At 39.5% G+C, this 19,414-nt stretch overlaps 1 long non-coding RNA gene across 1 annotated transcript in view; it reads left to right on the plus strand.

The window, feature by feature from the left end:
• Window positions 1–3,614: 3,614 nt before the first annotated feature.
• LOC131572976 (uncharacterized) overlaps window positions 3,615–19,414 on the plus strand; it is a 47,104-nt gene continuing 31,304 nt past the window's right edge. The window contains exon 1 of the long non-coding RNA XR_009276101.1: window positions 3,615–3,658. This is a non-coding gene — a long non-coding RNA (uncharacterized LOC131572976). The remainder of the gene's footprint in view (window positions 3,659–19,414) is intronic.

Consider the following 19,414-nt stretch of genomic DNA (forward strand, 5'->3'; position numbering starts at 1 on the left):
ATTCCCTGGAGATTATTATTATTATACCCCTCATGTCACTGAGAGAATAGAACCTAGACAGATTTTTACTTTCTTGAAGTCACCCAGGGTTGAATCTTCTTCCCACTAGCATTTGCTACACCTTTGCACCAAGAAGAGTCAGAAAGTTTTTGATGGCACAAGAACCAGCCATAGAAATGTGTTTATGTGGATAAAAATGAGCTCTGAAGAAAAGTGGAAAATTTTTTTGCTTGTAGCATTTGAAACTCTGGTTTATAAACATTTGTATTTGATTAACTTCACCCTCAATAATAACTCTGACTAAGCTTGCAACCCATAATTTTGAGACCACAAAGAACTAAAAAATACAGAATGTCAGGGTTGACATTCTGGAAATGTGTGAAGGAAAGGATAAACAAATAAAACCAGCCCCCATGTTTTGTGAAAGAATGTTCTGTGCACTGGACTAGAGTCATGGGACTCACTTGAAATGGTAAGGAAGAGTAAGCAGTATGAATTACTGAATGTGTTATAATCATGGTGCATTAATAAAATAATGAAGAGGATGTCTCTTGGCAGAAAAGCAAATGTCACATTAGGAGGAAAAAGTTAATACAGCTCATCAGTCAAACGTTAGTATGTGATACAATCTAATCCAATCAGAGGACTGCTAGAGCTCTGCAAACTTGAATGTAGTCTCTCAAGGCTCCCTGCATGCACAGTTAATTCCACAAGCAATATATTCTTCCAAAATGTGATTAAATATGGCTAACTTAAGAAACTGCTGTAAATCGCTCCCAGAGGATTTCTTATTTATCACCTAGATAGCTGAATATTAGTGACAGGTAGTATGAAAATTATATCTGCATCTCTGCTTTCACCTTTATAAAGAGGAAATGATACTTTTGGTGAAGCTTTTGGAGAACTAAGAACACACTGCTGAATGACGTTTAGGTGTTGCTGTTATTAAAATTACCACTATGCCAGGTTGACTATATATGGTCTTAAGAGACCATAGACATTTTTTGCAAAAAAATTACCAGATGAATTCTCAAAAAGATTTAGAAAAAGTTTTAGGCTTAAATCCTAGTTCCAACACTGAGTTGAAAGGGGGATTTATCTCATCAAGTATTGGTTGATAATCTGGAAATGAGCTCCCTCTGAATTAAGGGAAAAGAAGTGGTAACATTTTAGAGTACGCACAATGAACTAGGTGTGCATTTCATCCTGAAGGTGATGTCAAAAGCAGGTCATTAGTGTCTTTGTTGATGAATTTAGGACTTTTCTTCACATATGTAATCCAGTGTGATGAATTCTACACGTGGCCATCTAGGGGTTTATTCAGGAAATTCTACCTACAGCTGTCAATCAGTTATTTCTTCTGGTACCTCCCAAGGCCTAGATTTGTTCAGAAGTAATTTATATGCAAAGGAATTATAGAATGTATAACTAATTTGGCCTGTAGCCCAAGGTCCAACTCTTCTTGAAGGTCCAAAAGAGTAGGGTCCTAAGTCACTCTGGCACTTTCAGTATGTTTATTTTCAGTGCTTTTGGAAAAGACGCTGCTTTACATAACAGAATAGTAATTCAGTTTTGTGAAATTCAAGTCTTCATTACATTCACAGTACCCATTGCTGAGCCTTTGTCACATGATTCTGAACCATTTTTCACATCCGCTGATGAACCCTTTAGAAAAAAATGCACAAGTAGAAAAGACAATTCAATTCCATCTGCAGGATTCACATCCTAACAAAAACATTGGATAGAAAAGGTCAGTGAGCTAAAAGTCTTTTTTTGGCAGTGAAGTTAGGAGGTCCAGAAGAGTTTCTGAAAATAGAAAATGTAAAACAAATAATAAATGTAAATCAAAAGAACATAGTGTTCATGTTTATCTTGCAGAAGAAACTAGAAATTCACAAACATTTATGCACAATTGAGAGGGGGTTTAAGACAACCTGTTGTCTGCCTACAATCTGAACAGCTGTTTGTAAGAGAATTTTCCACATAGGTCACTGTAGAAAAAGAGTAAGGTGTTGACAGCCTGATGGATGAGTTTGGCTGGTATGGTGGCCATCCAATTGTACAACAAACACTTTCATGTACAGTAAGTGTTACACACATTCAGATTGCCTCTAATAGAGTGACATTTCTTCTAAAGTTATTCACGGAAACAAGAAGATCACTTGAGTTCCTAAAGAGCAAGTCACTCATCTTCTAAACGCTCTATCATTAAAAAGAGTAGTGAAAGTTCAAATTAAACTTAGGAAATTAAACTTAGGAAATGCTCTTTATGTGAAAGGTAGCACCTGTTAATGTGTGGAAAGGATAGTGCTGCTGTGCACACGGAGCTAAAAAATAAGCAAAGGCCCCATTGTGATGTAGAATTGCACCCTATTTCCTAACACACATTGTTTCAATTAGTTTGTATTGATTGGGATCTAAAATCCCAGGAAAAATCTCATCTCTTTGGTTTGTGTATGGAACTTAGTGTGAGTGCAATACAAAAACAAAAAAAAAAAAATCTTTGCCACAATTTATATGAAAAGAAGAAAGGCATTTCTTTATTTTTCACTTGCCAAAGGACAAATATTTGACAGTGTCTGCTAAGCCTTTCCCTAACATTTCTGTCTAAAAGAGAAGCAGACTCCAGCATGGTAGACACTTGATGTGTTGACCAGTCTTGGTCTATTAGGGTATGGAATTGCAAATATGTGCTTTTTTGAAGTCCTGTTACTAGGCGGCTCAGTGGCTATATGCAAGTCATCTAACTTCCATGAACTTACATGCATACTCATGCATACCATGGCAAATGCCTGCAGCTGGCTGCTTTAACCTTAGTCTGGAAGTGAATTTGGGGAAATTTTGCTTTATGCTTGTCTGCCAGTAACTTACAGAAAAAGAAAAGGAATTGAGCTCCTTAGCTACTCCATTCCTCAGTTGAACTGTTATATTTATCATTTACCTGCTTTTGCAAACTATTGTGAGGTATCTACCAGGTGAATCTGCTTCTATACAGAGTGCTCTCTTCCTATGAACTGAACATCTAAAACATGACTTTCATCACCAGCCTGGCAAAAACAAAAGCAATACAAGAGATTTTTTCCTCCCCTGTTTCTTGACTGCATAGGATAGAAGTTTTAATTATCCAAATATTTTTTTAATAATGCATTTTTCATATATACATATATATATTATGTATGTATATATATATCAAGCAAACCTTTGGGATCTCTCTGGCAGGGGTTATTGTTCTTATAGAAGGAAAATGAGTTTTATCCCTACTTTTTATTGTAAGGGTAGGACAGCACATTACACTTAGTTTAACTCCACAATGGAGGCACCTGAGAATATGTAATTACCTTCCTCCCATTGCTGGGGGAGCCTCCAGTGATACGTGCAGAGTGAAAGGTTTTTGCAGGTGCTCCACCTTGTTTTGCCTCAGTCTCTTGTAAGAGTTTTTCTAACCCCAGGGGAAGAGCCTGTTTGCTCTGTTTGTTACACCAGTAGAAGGTGAAGCACTCTGATATCTGCTTAATCTCTGTAGCCGTGTAAGGCAAAGAAGACTGAGTTCTGTCTTCATTTTACAGATGTGAAAATGGACAAGGATCTGAAAAAGGCCTCGAGGTGTATCTGTGCTGGATACAGAACTGAGTTATTTCTGACAGATGTATACTCCTGGGTATGTATTTGCAGCACTTCTGTCTTACAGTACACACAAAAGGTAAAATTTCTTTTAACATCAGTATTTTTAGTAAGAAGTTGACAGGAATGATCCTCACCATGTTGGAAGAGACATCTTATTTTAACTACATGGCTCTGGCAAACCTGGTATTTTTTTCACTTCTTAGATAACTTTTTCCTCCTTGGGAAGGAGGAAAATTTCTAAGGAAGTTTCTAGGGAAGGAGGGAATTTCTAATGCTTGCTCTGGTGTGATATTAGTTTTCTACTTCTTTTGACTACTTGAAACTCCATATTGTGCTGCAATCTCATAGGCAGCTGGAACAGTGGCTACGATGCCAGCTAGTTAATTAGGGTGTTGTGGTAGAGGTTCAGGAGGGAGCATGTATTTCTGTAGAGGTATTTCTAAGCTATGGGTAGAGCGATTAACTGCTTAATTTTAGTCCCAACTGCAGGGAAATGAGTCAGAAGAGCCGTTAACATTTAGCATTGAAACAATGCCTTATTTCACTGCCCAACCTATAAATAGCCAAAATTTTAAAATTTAGCAGAAACAAATGGAAAATGCTGACAGTAAAGACTACAGAAATGATGACATTAGGAAATGCGTCATGAAACTGGAGAAGTACCCCCCAAACACTGATTTGTAATTACAAATGCTTTCTTCTGCAATATGTCGTATCTCACTGCCTCAGAACCGAAGCCCTGGGCTTGGCAAAGATTGTGCTGATTGAAATCTAGAGTGGATCAAATGCAAAGAAGTCATTCTTGAGTCATCCATGGCCCACCAAATCTTTTACTGTCTTGATAAAGAGTTCAAATTAAACTGATATTGTGCTCTGTGTACAGACAAAACTGGAGGATTCAGCCAAGGTTTCCAAGCTTCACATGCAGTGATCTGGAACAAAATGCAAACTCTGAATCAACAAAAAACATTATGGGTTTTGAGCAAAGGAGGCATGTTGCCACAATTGCCTTATTACTGTGTGTCACTAAGCTTCACCAGTGCCTACGAAAGTTGCTCAAGCATGAATTAAAAGTGGCTCAGCAGGGCAACCTGTACTTTTTTCACTGTCATTTGGACATGAGCGCACAAAGGCCCCTCCCTGCTTGCTACAGACATGCAGAGCTTTTATCTCCCATGGCACAGTTTTAAATTGTTTCCAATGCTAATCTTCCTTGGTCACTGCAGAAAGTGGGTTTGACCTACACTGTTGGACTGAATGAGCACGTCAGCAAGGTGCTGGGCAGGGTCACTCACTGGTGGATGTTTCTGCAGAGAGAGCACAGTTCTCAGCCATGCAGGTAAAGCTAAGTGGGCTCACAGACAGCAGCCTTGGTCACAAAGCAGACATAAAGAGCTAAGATGCAGTGAATACTCTATCAATTCTTTTTTATCAATCAAATGAAGCAAAAGCTGCTAAAATGAAAAGAGTACTATTCTTAACTACATCTATAGATGCATGCATAAGATATATATGATATTCAGAGAAGAGAAAACAGTTTAGAGGCTGCTGTCTGCCCAAGTTCTGCACTAATTTTGTAAAGTAACTTATTTTGTACTAATGAATTACTTTGCAAATGAAACAATTGTAATGAATATTTTGGTGTATAATACAAATAGGACTATGGTATAAACTTGATATAGGACTGAAGAAGTAAGCTACAGACCATAAATACAATATGTCCTGTAGTAGAGGTCAGCTATTTTATGCATACTGAGTAATACTAACCAATCCTAAAACACGAGGAAACATCCAATTCAGATGATTTGCCCATCAGATGTCGTCATCTCTTAAGTCAGATCCTTTTGATAATGTTACAAGAACAAATCTATTTTTACCCAGCTCTGTTCAAATATCATTCACTAGCTCTGCAAGTGCTTTGGTCCAAAGCCTGAATGAACAGGTGTAAGAACATTATCTGACCAAATCTGAACTCATGTATCTTATATATTATGCATGCTCACACTTTTATTTATAAAATGAGTTCACTGGCCCTGGCATTTTACTTGCACTGTTTCTGACTTCTCTGTGGAAATCTGAAATGAAAGCAGCACCAGTAACTTCTAAGCTTTCACAAAGACAAGCAAGTAAAAACTAAATGAAAGATGAGAGGTTTTTTCCTCTTAGCTAATGTAGTGAGCTAAACACAAAGTTTATTTTAGTCTTTTAGTCTTCAGGAATAAATTAAAACAGTCACAACTATTTGGTTTTGTCTATGTTGCTTTTTTTTTTTTTTAATTTAAAGGTTTTGCCTACCAAAACTAGTGAGAAATATAAGGAAATTTTTAAGTTGTCTGTAATGTGTATTTTTTCAAGGAAGAACATATAGGATATAAGGAGAATGTTCATGTTTTTAAGGACACTGTGTGGGGGTGTATGTGTCTGTTTAGTTTTCAGCAACTATTTTGGAAGGAAGTACTTAAAACATTATCATTATGCATTGTATAAAGATCTTTGCACTTCATGTATGGGTTTGTTTAATGAAGGCCTGGGAATTTTATGTCTATAGACACACCTTCCTTTTCTTGCCTATCTGAGGATGCCTAAAACTACTAACATTTATTCTAAGATTCATTGGTAAGATAAAAAGAAATTATGTATAGATAAAATGAAAACCCAAGACACATTTTGGAAATGTCAGATCATGTAACTTTTAGACATGCTAGAGTCAAATGACCAAATGTGTGCTTTTTAACAAGGATTTGATAGCAGAGCAGCAGTATGACATTGGCAAGCAAGCTCTATTCCTTGTTTGGAGGTGGCTCATAGCTACCATGTGCATAAGTGTGGAATTTTTAACAAGCATTTTTAGCAAAGTCTGCTAAAGTTGGAGCTGACCACCCTTCCTATTTAACCAAGGTCAGTATTTTTTGCTGAAGCAAAGTTAAAGCTAATGCAGCTAATTTATTTATTCTAAATGAAACCACTAAACGTGTATATAAGTACAATTCCAGGAGAGGCAGATAGCACTGTGTGTTAAGTCTCCATGGCATGTCCTAGTATGGATTTGTGTATCAGTTGCTCATAACTTTGAGAAGCTTTAACAGTTTTGGTTGCACTTTTTCATTGCTGATGGAAAACTCCAGGTATAAAACTTTGACAAATAGCAGCTAAGTGATTGAGTAATTTCTGAAAGGAAAGCTATGGGAAGAATTTGTTGCTTTATTCCTTAAAAAATATTCTTGAAAGTTGTCTCTGTTGTGTTGTAGTGTGGCCTAGAAACTGAGGAAAATGAGAGAAGGAATAGGAAGCAGCTCTATGACAGAGGGGAGGGAGTCATGGAGATGGTCCAAGAAGAGGGAGAGAATAAAGAGAGAAGCTGAGTCTGGAGAGAAAGATGACTGAAGTGATTATAAGCTGAGACTTCAGTAGGCAAAAAGGAGGACAGGTGGCCACAGGGAAGAGAAAAGAGAGTTCATATGTTGAAGCCAAGGATGGAAGCTGCTTGGGAGAAACCCTGAGAGGAAGGGAGATTGGGCAGGGTCATTGAAGACAAAGCAGGAATGAAGTAACTTGTACATACGTGAGCAAGAAATTGGGATAATATTCCACCTGGGAGTTGTTGGGAGAGCAATGAATTTGGAGGGAAGGCAAAGGAAGAGAGCTGAGTGACTTAGCAAGGACAATGGAACTGATATAAGAGGCTTGCTGGAAAAAGAGGAGCTGCTATTACAGAAAGCCTTATGTGTGCATAGGACAGATAGGAAGTGCTGGGCATTGTCAACAAAATCCAAAAAGAGTGTTTGGGAGCTTTACCTGTCAGAACACATTCTTCTTTCTGCTATCCCTGAATTACCTGTTCTATCAGCCACTAATGGTAGTATTTGTCACCTGAAAAAGCAAATGTCTTGCAACTCCTGCTGGTTTACTGGCAGGAAGGCAGTTTATCTGGCTCAGAGGCCTGTGCGTTGTGTTCAGGAGCCTTGACTCGAGGATGATGGTAGATACTTGTGACAGGCAGTACAGAGTTGTAGTGATTGAGTTCTGTTCTGTTCAGGCTTTGATTTGAGAAGAATCTAGGAAATTATACACTAAGACTGTAAAACCAAATGCCTCAAAGTTACTTAGACAAAAGTGTGCTCTGAAATCAGAGAGAATGATTTCCTAATGCTCTTTCTTTTCTTGTGCCTCTGTACTGCATTTATTCCATAATACTCCCATGACACGATGGGGCTTTTTGTATCCTGTCTTTGTTATCTGCACTAATTTATGACTGATGTTCCCAGGAGCTGATATTTCAGAGTACTCAGTGTTTAGTAGTGCTGACACTCAAAGTAAAGCATCCACATAAATCAACTACAAGCTGACTCTTTAGCTCTGCTTCAAATTACAACCTACAATCTCAAACCACATATGGGAAGACGAGGAACATGCAGTTGCTAAAAAATAGTCAAAAGTGTGATTTAAATGGCCTGGCTGGCACTGCAGAACCCCATGGCAAAAAGCCATCTTCATTTACTTTCATTGTGACACCTTCCGTTTTCTTCAAGTTTGCCTTTTATCGCTTGCCAGTTTTTGCAACAAATGATATAAGGGGAAAAAAGAGTGTCCAGAAAGCGTAGCCTTCATCACTACATTGTCTGGATTTTGTCCCAGAGGAAAGTCATGTAGTAAACTGAGTAAGGCAAGGGCCCCAAAAAACTATTATGTAATAATGTATTTTAAGAACTTAACTCAGTGTACAGATAATCCTAAACTCAACATCATGTCATAAACTCAGGTGCTTTTGGAGATTGACAGATACTTAGAAAAACAGGCTTAAAGTTTTGGCTTCAGAACTTTGTGAACACCAGGCCATGCCCTATAACCTGCTCTTTGCTGCTACTGCTACAGGAGGAATAAAAGCTACTTGGAATAAAAGGTAATTACATAAGTTTCTGATTTTATTTTGCAAGTGCATTTTTAAATGCAAATATACTCAGAGAAATGTCTTTACCTGTAACCAGAGTTTTCTATATTTCTAACTGTTATTCTTATGTTAAATATGTTCAATTTACCTAGCCTAATGACTACTGCCAGTCCTTCCTATCCAACTAATTCAATCTGCACCACACAAAGTTAAACAATAATATTATAGGACCGTTCCAAGCTGGGTTTTATAAGAGTGGATGAGTGCTGGTGCAATAGACATGTTTATATATTTGCTCCCACATTCCTCTGGGAATCTGGATTGTCCACATGCTCTTGTTATCTGTGACTCATTTGACCTGGTGTGGCTCATGTGGCTGGGTTGGTGCATAAATGGGGATGGCAGTTCTGCTCAGCACCTGAAGAAAGCCTACTTTTCCTTAGCACATTCCCAAGCCTTACTCAGCGGGCAACAAACTCCTGCCTGTGGCAAGACAACTGTTGTTGGCTTTGTAACTTGATGGAGTGGGAGGATTTTCCTCTCTCCTAACCTGTTCCTGTGGAGGTTAGGTACAGCCTGGCCACTGTCAGGAACTGGGACTCCTGTGGTCAGAGTTGTGGCAGTTGGCATGTTAGTGTAGACAGAAGACTAGAAATAAACTTTCTCTCCTCCAGCTGATTCATCTCTGCCATTCCACTGACTGCTACATTTTATGAATGTCAATCAAGCTATGAAATAACGCCTGAACACTCTGGAAGCAGACAAGTAGAGTAATCAGGTATTCATGCCAGAGTCACTGCATGCATAGAGTCACTTCAGTACCTATAATTGTACTTTAGGAGGGAAACACCTGAGGGAAAGTCATTAAGAAATTACAGTTATGTAGATGAATGTCAGGCTTTGTTTTCAAATGTGCAGCACATTTAAAGCAAAGAAGTGCTGAATTGTTATATTAGAACAACCAACACTGTCTGCTCAGGGTAGAAGGGTACAGAATTTTTTTTTTTAATTGTTAATTGGTAAAAGTTTTGTATTTTTAAAGGAAGGGAAGGGATTCAGATGTAAAAGGGAATTATTGTAAAGAGATAGATCAGAAATGGGGAGCTGAACCACAGGACCGTGAGGTCCTAGGAGAGGAGTAGGAGTGAGTGTGGTGTACAGAAAGCTCAACAGGGAGAGCAAGAGGAGAATCGATTTATGGACACTCTGTCTTTTCTTCTGGAGTGGTTTTTCTGGTTGGTGTTTCTGAGCTACCTTCCTCAGACTCTCCAGCAATAGTTGATAAACCTCTTGGCATTTGTAACCCTCATGTTGAAAATTACTGGTTCACATAAAGAGGATAAGTGTTTAACACTAACAGCAGTACATTGCTTTTGTGTGGAGAAACCTAACCCAGGTATCAAAACAACATTTGATCCTAAAGAAAACACACTAGCCTTCACTTTTACCTCAGCTGCTTTCAGGTACTGCATTTCAGAACAGTGTCTGGATACAGCATATATGAAGCATATAGACTAAAGCATATTCCCAAGGCATAGTTTTTCATCATAGCAATGTGAAAACTTATAGCCAGATGTGCTTCAATAAAGCAATACCAAATGTAGAATTACCTCTGCTGTCTTACAGTGAAGTCTCTGCACTGGGAGAAATTTGATGTTTTGTCAAGGTGTAATTATGTAATGTCTGTAATTGTTTCCCAATCATTGAACTTTTGGGTGGGAATTCACCCTATTGATATATAGTTATGCCAGATGTCACTTTACATTTGTAAAAGACAAACACCTTTATCCTTAACAAATCTGGTTGCTGCTTTATTTCTCTTCCTGCCACTGCTGTGATCCTACAGTTCCTGTGTCTTTCCATTGTTTAAGAAAGACCTTTTCCTTAAGAAAGATGATGAACAATGACTACACTTCAGAAAAGCAGGTAAGCAAGTAAACAAGTACTCAGTGGAGGACAATGATGCTTATTTCTTTAGCTATTATTTTAGTATTTTCTTCTTCACTGGCAATTTTATTCTATTGTAATTTTATAGGCAGCTTGTAGGAATGAACAGGGACTTTGGATGTCCCATGAGCATTCTGCCTACATGAAGGATGTTCACTATCAGTCAAATGATTAGAGGAAACCTTGTACTGACCCTCATTATTATGTGGTAAGATGGACTGACTTGTTGTCTTGGAGTTACAGACCACCCTCCCCTGTAATGGACAATATCTGCAAAGAGGAGAAATTAAAAATGATGTGTTTGTAGGAGCAGCAGTGTATTTGCCATAACCAGGATTGGTCTGAGGCAGCTATGCCTGTGCTTTTAGCCTGGGCATTCACATGGCTTCTGATAACTGTGTGATAAAGAAGGGTGTGTCCCTTCCCACGATGGAAAGTGACCATGTATATATGTCACATTCTCAAAATCTACTTGCCCTGTCACCTAGCTGCCACATGCACAGGTACATGTGAAATGAGTCATGGCTGATGGCTGTTGTGTGGCCACGCAGGTTTGCTCTGTCCTGTGACCACTGTGCAGTGTGTCCTATGGCTGGAGGTTGCACAGCTGTCTTGGAGGATGTGCCTCCACAGTCCCACCGTGCACTTTCCTTGTGGTGTGGTTCTTCTTTAGGCTGCAGACAAAGAAATGTCTCGTTCAGGCTGCCCAAGTGATCACTTGATCTGTGGTTTGGTGCCTCTCTGTGCTTCAGGGACACTGTGTGAGAAGGTGTTAAGACTGAGCTGCTGCCTGGATGAACTGCTTGGCATGCTGTATTCAGCTCATGAGCTCACCACCCCTGCACTAAAATCACTCTGACTCACTAGCTAGAATTTCATCCATTAGTGTAATTAAAAAGTAAAAGAAATAAAGCAAGGCAATGAGACTTCTTTAATAATCTCCATGGATATCTCTGAACCAGAAATATGAAATAATTTCATTTTAGAATAAGTGGACTTTATTTAATTGAAGTTTCAAAAGTAACTATGTTTTGAAAACTTAAAAAGCTGGATTTAACTGAACTCCAAACTGCAAAGCAAAGGTCATGACTTGTTATCAAACACATAGTCTCAACATTTTTTCTCATGTTAGGAGTGCAAACAGATGTTTTGAAGGAGTAACACATTCAATTTGTTTTGTAAACAAGAAACTGGAAAGGGAATGCCTGTTTGTTTTTGCCTTCTGTCTTCTGAGGAAGGAAGTCAGGCCAGCAAAGTGTTATGTTCAGATTTTCCTGAAAGGTGGACCAACCATGAGCAGGAAAACTAAACTATATCTATTACTTCCCTAGTCCCCTTGTCTCCTTCTTTTACCCTGGGTTCTGCTTGGATACATATGAAGCCTGCTTTTTACTGATCTAAATACCAAAAGTCACTTTGTTCTTATGCAAAAAGGCTACAAATGTATTGAAACCTGAAAAGCATTCAGAGTTTGTGCTGATGTGTAGGTGCTGGACTCTCCTGATTTGATCTGAATTATGTTGGAAAACAATGTGTCAAAAACTGGGAAAGGCATACTTATTTAGTACACTTCAGCACAAAACCCTATCAGCAGACAGATTCACCTGGGAAACTGAATAACACCCAGAGTCAGGCATTGGCTAGGAACTAGCACGGTGCCTGGCTGATTGAAAGTTCTGGCAAAGCTTCAGACTGGTATCCCTTCTCCCAAACTGTGGGTCCATTCAGAGGGTGAGGATGGCTGAGCTCTGGGACTCTGTCTACTGTAACAGTAACTATAATAAGGATAAGGTGCTTGAAATCATGGAACTGCCTGCTTAAACATGATTAGCCCTAGGAATGTTTGGATGGCTTTATATGAAATAAAAATATCAGGAAACTTTGTATACTAAGTTCCCTTTTTTATTTTATTGCAAAGCATACCTCTCTGGACTTCAAATTCTGCTTGGGTGGAAAGGCCAAAAGGCCAAGTGTTTTCTTAGGCTGTCCATTATTAGTTACTGGAATGGAAAGCCTTGGGGTGGAGATCTGCTGGCATGCTGATTTTCAGTCTCCTGCTCCTGGCTGCATGATTCTGCTTCTTCCCTTATGTGACTTAGCTGCCTATATGCCGATTCATCTCACTGAAGCCCCAGAGAAAAATCTGCTTTTCTATTATATTCTTTAGATTAGCTTTCTGCCTCTTCAGTAAGACAAATTAGTTCACTGAAAAGCAAAACATGGCAAGAAAAAAGAGCAGATGACTGAAAATTATGAGAAATTTTGGATGTCCCTCCTCTGGTTGCTGTAAGACATTAGATATACTCAGCTTGCTTTGTCTTGGGAATTGCCGTGTAAGTATGATCTATATGTTGATGTGGAGAAGGTGTTTTTCATTGATTCTTCTGAAAACAGCCACATGCCTAACTGCACATGTGACTTTTCCTTTAGGCCTCTCTTTCTGTGAGGACTGTCTGGGTTAGCCCAAATCATTAAAGTACTGTAAGGATGCAAAAGGGGATCTGAGTTAAACAGGATTCTTTTGACAAACGTGAACACTGAGCATGTACATCTAAGCAGGCAGGAAGGAATGGGAATAGATTCCTCAGATAGGAAATAGAGAGTTGGTGGTAGGAACCTTTTAACTGGAGCATTAACTTCGTTCAGAGCCCAAGCTTTTCTAGACAGACAAAGGTGATGTAATAGTCCCAGAAGCTGGAAATTACTTCACCTTAAACACACCTTTGAGTTTAACTCACAGAGAAAATGATTTCAGGTGAAATACATTTTGGAAACATTCATGGGAGGATTTTGATTTTTCTAATGACTTTTATTTAAAAGCCATAAATATAAAGCTTATTTCTGACATTCCAGAAAATCAGTTGGGTTCCATAACGTTGCAGAATTGATGTAGAAGATTGCTTCTGGTATCTGTTCAGTGGAAGCACTAGCACTAAGGATTAAAAGTCATGTTCTTCTTTGCTAAAACATCTGTTTGAAGGGCTTGATAGGTGTTGCTATGTGATGGCTTCAGGAAACTGCCATTGTAAAAGGCGAGGAATCCTTGTATCAGCTGAATCTGGGGATGGAGGGCTGACCCTACAGGGTAGGTGGTCAGTGCTCTCCCTTGCTGGGAAACAAGTACAAGAAATGCTGTAGAAACAGAGTCTGTTGCAGTGTGCCCTGACCGTCAGGCTGTGTCTTGTAAGGATGCTTCTCCCTAACTCTAGCATGATGGCTATCAGTGCTTACTGATAACTGATAATTTGTCTGAACTTTCATAGAAGATGGGATAATAAGTGATTCATTTGTATTTTTGCTCATTTAAAGTAGCGTGCAAGTATGAGAAAGAGCTAGCAAGTTGAACTTTATCAATACTAACCTCTCCTCTAACACAGATAGTTGTTCAACTTTTTCTGTAGAAGTGGGATACCCTATAGCCTGTGACTATAATGAGGGCTGAGGTGACAGCCCTGAGCTGTGGAGTCGTTTAGAGGAAAGCAGTGGAACTGGCTGTTAGCACTGACAAATTAATTTCAAACCTCTGGAAAATATCACTGACTTCTCCTCTGTGAGTTTGGGCCAGGAAGAAATATCCAGAACAATGAGATTAGAAACAGATGGATCTACTGTTATGTTAGGATGTGGAGATCCTTAATTTTTTTCAGTGTTTTAGGAGGAGGAATCAAAACATTTTTCAAGTTCTTTGCATATTCAGTGTCACACTGCTATGTACAGTTGATGCACATAAGCCTTTCCCAAATACTATAGACATTAACAACATCTCTCCAGTAGCTGAAAGAGGATACAACTTTATCAAGAATGCCAAGCATTTGTAGAAGCAGATAGTTTGAAAACACACTAGCTTCACCTCGCCAGGTGGCTAAGTTTGCTTGATTGTGTTGACAGGAGAGTAAAGCAACATGATGCACTACGTAATTTGTTCCAGTTACCAGATGGGACTGGTTAGTACTGGCTGAGCAGACGAGGCTGCTCCTGCACCTTTCCTCCCACTGGCTTTTATCTTCATTCATCCTTCTTTTTTTCCCTTCTTTACAAATAGAAATGGCTCCTTTATGCATTCCTTTCCACCTCTAACTGCTCTGAAATACTATGAACTTGCAATGACTACAAAGCATTGTAGCTCAAGCATTACTGTTTGTCAATAACATCGGAAAAGTGGAGAAGCAGGAGCACAAGAGCTGAATGGGACATGCAGATGAGTCTTAGAAAAGCTGTCCCACAGGAAGTGGAACAAGAGCTGTAACTCTGAGAGCTCAAAGGGAAAGAGGAGCACAGCAATCAGACATAAGAGGCACAACTAATTGCAATGTTATTGCAGACAGTGGAAACAGGCTCTGTGCTTAGGTAGTGTCAGGGCGAAAAAGGTGTCAGGGAACAGGTAAGCAGGCAAGGAAGGTGTGGCCACTTTTCTGCCTGCACTTCACTTACCTCTTTTGGCCTGACTGTTATGTATGCAGAAGTCTGCACAACTTCCTTTATTGGAATTGTCCAGGAGAGCAGTGGAGGGGCTGTGCCATTATCCACAATGGCCCAAGTCACATTCAAAATAGGGAGTTCAGTTGCTTTTGGGGGGCCAAAACCTTTTTTTGCCATTCTGTATACCAACTGGACTCTTGTTCATCCTCTGTCTTACTTCATGCCATAGTTCTTGAATGCAAATAACAGTGTTGGACACTGCTGCTGAGGCAGTTGGCTCAGGGGGGAGATGAACAGAAACAGCAGTGACTACCACATCAAAATAATCTCAAGAAGAATGGAGCAGCAAATATCAGTTAAGCTGATGGTGGAAGAATCCACTCACCATGGAGGAGAAAGAAATGAAGGACAGAAAAATTGTGAGTGCTCATGCAAGGCAGTGGCTGTCAAAGTGAGTCCTGATACCCGAATCTTTTTCTGGGTCATTGTCATCCTGGCTGACTGTCAGCAGAGAATGAGGTATTAATACTGTGACTTCTTTTCAATTTCTGGTAATCTCATATCTTCTCTGTATTAATAGGGTTTGTGTGCATAACGTAGAAGAGTGCTGAACAGCCAAGATCTTCCTTCATCTACACTAGATTTTTACTGATAAAAGGTGATCTTTTTTGTCATGTGCCAGTCTTCCTCAGCATATTGCTCACCAATGCTACTGAACTGGGTCTTCTGCAGTACTTATTGGATCTGGCTTGATTCCTGCTTCTAGCCTTTTTTATTTTATTTTTTAATTATTATTTGATTGGTTTTCAAAACAGTTTCAGAAAATTCCTGCAGGTTTGTCCTTGCTCTGTCCGGGTACTCTGAATGCAGTGAGCTAAGTCTCACTGATAGTGGTGAGAATCAAACCCATTTATTTCTCTAGGGAGAAAGACAAAGCCAAGTAATATATGTGTGAAGGCAGAGTGATAATGAGGGAGAAGGACAACAGATTAAGCGGTGTGTGCTGACTTTGAATTGAAAGGAAACATCTTGCTTGGGTGGCATATGCATTTGATGAAGTCTGTGCTTCCAAATACTTATGCATATCAACCCAGTGTAATCTTTTGTGGGGTTAATATCAGTAAATGTTCAACTTAGATTTTACAGATTGTCTGGAGGTTTAATTCTTTAAATCCCTTTGGGTAGAGGTGAAGCAAGCGCATAGCTTGGGATGTGTGCTGTGACCTGGAACAGGATCTTACTGGAATACACTAGCATGGGTGGCCTTCAGGAAAGAAAGCAGATGTTTGTTGATATGAGGGGAGTGCAAGGGGGAATAGAGGGAAGTTTAAAAATTAACAGAAAAAACCCTCATCTTTATCACTCCAAATAAGACCTTTCAGCTGTGACTATCAGCAAGAAAATCAAGAGCAAACCTGCTGCAAACCATGTCAAAAACATACAAAGAGTAGTGATACTGGAGCATCTTAAAGTCTGAGCAAAACAAGGTTGCATGCCTAAAACTGCAGTACGCTTGTACCACTAATATGCACAAGGTGAATGTAGCACAGCAGTTGTGTAACCTGCCAGTGATGGTGGGTGCTTGGAGACACCTCTCAGGTGGGCATGGGGTTGGCCCTGGCAGCGCTGTGTCCCTGGAAGTGAGGTGCCAGTTGGATACAGAGCATCAGATCTTCTTTATTAAGTTCTGGCAGAAGCTGAAGGGGTGGAGAAGGAGGCTGACGAGGGCAAATCAGCATTAGGGAAATTTTGCTAAATGAAGAGTAACAAAAACGAGTAAGAAACCAGAACACAGGCCCTGGACAAGCTGGGCAGCACAAGACAGGCTGTATAGAGCCCAAGAAGCTCACTTGCTGACAGGGACTCCCTCAGAACCCTCCCTCCTCACATCCCTTTGCTGTTGCATCTGGTATCATTTCACCCAGCGCTGCCAGGTTTCTCCTGCTCCATGAATCAGTGCAGGCTGACAATTGGAGCATTATCTGCTTGTGGGCTGTATTTGCCATGTTGGAGTTGCATGGATATGCATCTCCAAGTCAGGGCTTCTGCGTGTTTATTTTCCATGCACTCCATCCCATTTGCCGGTCTCCCATGCCACAGGCCACCTTTTCCCCACACTGCTGTCAATGTCCTGCATTCCCTCTCCTACAGCCAGTGGCTCTGGGAGCTCCTCCAGCCCCTTTGGCTTCTCCAGCAGTGGTGCTGTGCATCTCTCCCACTGTCACCTCCTTAAGTATTGTCTCTTTTCTTTTCTCCCAACCTGCAGTGTAAGTTGTCTCTTCAAGGATGGGCAAGACTTGCATAGCTGAGATAGCCAGACAGGTTGAGAGGGATAGGGGATATTAATGACTTCCATGAAGAACCCTGGAAGTTCATGGTAACATGGAAGGGGTTGAAAAAAACAAACTTAGGTCAGTGGATGTAGCCTCTGTTTTCTCATTTCCTTTTCAAGCCAGTAAGAATGAAATCTTCCTCTAAAATCTGCGGATGGATCAGAAGGGATGTTGCAGCTTCACATACAGACAGGAAGACAATTACTGTTGAGCAGAGTACTAGGTCATGCTTTCCTTGCCTAAGATGTTTAGAATATTTTTTTTTTTATGTAGCTGACAGATGCTCTTTACTTGCACTCAGCTCTCAAAACTGGCTACTTTCCATTTCACACAGAGCTATTATTAGCAGAAACTTGGGAAGAGGTCAAATTTGATACACCATGAAAAATTGTGCAAATCCCTGTTTTTCTGTGTAGGAAAGCTGAGGGACAGAGGCTCAGTGGTAAAGGTTAAGCAGTGAATTGTGTACCAGAACTAAAATTAAGCATGAATTTCTCACTTCAGGTTTCCTGCTTGCCTTTTAGCTCATACAGCTGTTTCCCAGTGCTGGTAACTCCAGTGAGGTGGTTTTGGTTGTTTAAATCTAAGGTGTATGTGTTTTCTGTCATTGCCTCAATCTGTCATATTTACCAAAACTGAGTTACATGGACTACTCACACAATCTGCAAAGGTTGATATAAGATTGGCGTGGGTGCAAATGTTACAGGAGTTATGTCTTGTGCACAGGATTTTACAGGATTCTTTTTAGTCATTTGCAGGTTACAGCTTTTTTTTTTCAATATATGGTAAGCCTCTCAAATAAAAGATCTTCTGCAGCTAGGAATCCATGTCCTTAGCAGAAAAGAGACACTATCCAAAACCATTATATTGGAAGCTAGGAGAAATAAGACTTAGAAAGTAACATTTAAAATAATTTACCATGTAAATCAAACCTACTGGAAATGCATGTCCAGGCTGTATCCCAAGATAGAAAATGTAATTCAGTCAGGTGAAATGTGATGAAGTTTCTTGTGCGCTGTTTGTCCTTAATTTCAAATAGTTTAATCCAAATTTCCATTTCTGGGATGGAACACATATAGTGTTTGTGCTACTGTTTGCAATCAAGTTCTGCAATTGTAATGTCAATCTTGATAATATCTATCAATCTCAGATTACATTATCTGGGAGTTAGTAAATCTGTATGTAAGTGTCCTGTACTTGATTTTGCTGAAGCTTCAGGACAGTGTTTAGGCACATATTTAAACACTCTACTGGTTAGACATCACAGTCAATATGGTATTATATGCAGTTTTTTTGAAAGTTTGCTGGTTTCTTTATGAGGCATTTTGTGCTATGCATACACCCTGTGTGTCTAGTAAGAGACAGCATCTAAGAAAAGCTTCCTTTATGCAATGAGAATATTATCTAGAAGGTATTAAAGAAGGTCTCTTCTAGTTCACAGAAATTAAATGTAAGAAATAAGAGTTAGTTATTTCTCACAAAAGAGGTTTTTACAATAAAATTTACATTAGGACAGAATTCAAGTGGTTAGTAATATCACATATTTACCAGAAGCTTCTTTGGATTAATTTCTTCTGGAAATTCACAGTTTTCTCATTATTTTAACTACATAACTCCCATACACAATTCTCAGTGCTGTCTCATGAGCACTTAATCAGTTTTCAGTTCTCCAGGTATACAATGGTAGTGTGCTGTCTGAGCTATGAGACCACCACAGTGTCCTTCAGAAAGTCAGTCTGGGTGTCAACTCATGTTGTAATTTAGGTTCTACAAAAGAATGATTTTCCAGAATGGAAAATTCAGATGTCGAAATCTCATTGACTTTCAGAAAAAAGTTGTGAACATAACTTCCCTTTGTGCTTTTTTTGCAAACCTGGGTGTGGAATTTATGTACTTTTGCTTTCTTTCCCCCTTTCTCATATGATCTCTTTCTGGTGTTAATCAGAGCAATTGTTCGCACATGGGCTGGTCCTGAAGGGTGGTGAGTTGTTAATGGAACCATGCATGTCATCTGCTCTAAACCATATACAGTATTCTGGGGTAACTGGGGATAAGTCCTCTGAAGTTGCTTTCCTGTTATCCTCTCTGTTTTATGAAATGGGTAGCCTCCTAAGCCTGTCCAAATAAACAAAATTGAAAAAGAAAAATACTTGTTTTGATGTCTGGGTGTTGGAGATGCATGTACTAGTGCATGTTTTCCTTT

Source organism: Poecile atricapillus, chromosome Z (genome assembly GCF_030490865.1).
Source record: "Poecile atricapillus isolate bPoeAtr1 chromosome Z, bPoeAtr1.hap1, whole genome shotgun sequence".
In the NCBI taxonomy this organism is placed as follows: domain Eukaryota; kingdom Metazoa; phylum Chordata; class Aves; order Passeriformes; family Paridae; genus Poecile; species Poecile atricapillus.